This window comes from Oncorhynchus tshawytscha, linkage group LG22 (assembly GCF_018296145.1).
Source record: "Oncorhynchus tshawytscha isolate Ot180627B linkage group LG22, Otsh_v2.0, whole genome shotgun sequence".
Lineage (NCBI taxonomy): Eukaryota > Metazoa > Chordata > Actinopteri > Salmoniformes > Salmonidae > Oncorhynchus > Oncorhynchus tshawytscha.
This window is the reverse complement of record NC_056450.1, coordinates 61,802-63,477: the sequence shown is the minus strand read 5'-3', so window position 1 is coordinate 63,477 and position 1,676 is coordinate 61,802.

Sequence of the window (1,676 nt, the reverse complement as noted above, 5' to 3'; positions counted from 1 at the left end):
GCTGATTGTACGGCCTGGGACCACTATGGGTTGCCAGGTTTTTACGTTGGCCCCATATGTAGATAGCAGCAGGGCTGAAGTCCATTTCACACTATATATCTGCTTTACGCCACAACCGCAGCCTACTTCTGTGACGGTGCGTGACGATATGGCAAAGCCACATACCCTACCCCAGCACAGGGATGGGTGGGGTTCTGCTGTTTTAGTGGTCACTACCCCTACCCCGGATGAGAACATTCAGGTTGCTACAGGTGTCTCAGGTTTGTCTAACAATTGGTTATTATTGACCGAACAAGCAGCCAATACAACCCCCACTAGTTGCGTAGTTTGCATGGGTGCTAGACCATTGCTCCGCATTGTCCCGGCCTCTGTCGAGATCGGATGTTTAATGCCCCTTATGGACAAAGACAATCCGACTGGTAATTGCTCCTTGTGGGATGCAGTTTACCCTGTTGTCTCCGCTACGGTCAGGGCACCAGTATTTTCCTCTGATGTTGCCAGGGCCGAATTTTCCTGTATTAACTTGACAGGGGGTATACTACAGTTAGGGATACTCCCTGAGGGTTGGTGTACAAATACTATCGTATTAGTTGGTGGTTTTAAGCCAGTGGTCAGAGCTGACATCTGGTGGTGGTGTGGGGAGCCTCGGCTTTTTGACAGAACTCCCAGTGATGCTACGGGTACTTGTGCGCTTGTAACACTTCTGTTGCCTATCTCTGTTTACCCGATAGGTGTGGGTGATTTGGTGACCCGGATACAGGCTGTGGACCCACAGTTTCTTCCTAGCAGAACCAAGCGGGCAGCAGCCCTGACTGTCGGCGATCCCACGTATATTGATGCCATAGGTGTTCCTAGGGGGGTCCCTGATGAGTACAAGCTGGTGGACCAGGTCGCCGCAGGTTTTGAATCATCTCTCTGCTGGTGGTGCACTGTGAATAAAAATGTTGAACGCATTAACTATATACATTTCAATGTCCAAAAATTAGGTAACTGGACTCAACAAGGCTTTGAGGCCGTGCATGGTCAACTGGCTGCCACCTCCCTTATGGCTTTTCAAAATCGCATTGCAGTTGACATGTTGCCGGCTGAGAAGGGTGGGGTATGTTTTATGTTTGGGGAGCAATGTTGTACATTTATCCCCAATAACACAGCCTCTGATGGCAGCCTCACTGTGGCGTTAGAAGGCCTGCGTACCCTTAATGGTAAAATGAAATCCCACTCTGGGGTTGATACCAGCATGTGGGACTCCTGGATGGATGCATTTGGTAAATATAAGGTCCTGGTCTCTTCTATTCTGGTCTCTATCTCTGTGTTTGCTGCTATATTAACCCTCTGTGGCTGTTGTTGCATCCCATGTGCCCGCTCCCTGCTTTCTCGAGTTATTACTTCTGCTATTCCACCAAATAATGACCCTGCACTGATGGTCCCCCTCCTACAACAGGAGGATCCTCCGGTGGTGTTTGAAACATGCACATATGAGTAGTTTTCACGTCTCGAAAGAGACGTGAAGAGGGGGACTATAAATTTTACTTGTTTTTCATTCATGTCACGTCTCTTAGGAGACGTGAAAAGGGGGATTTGTAATGAAGTGCTATTTCCTATGCAAATGACCAGCTTACTGCTATTGCATTGCTATAACGGAGACAACACATAGCAACGTATTTTCACAGTAAAAC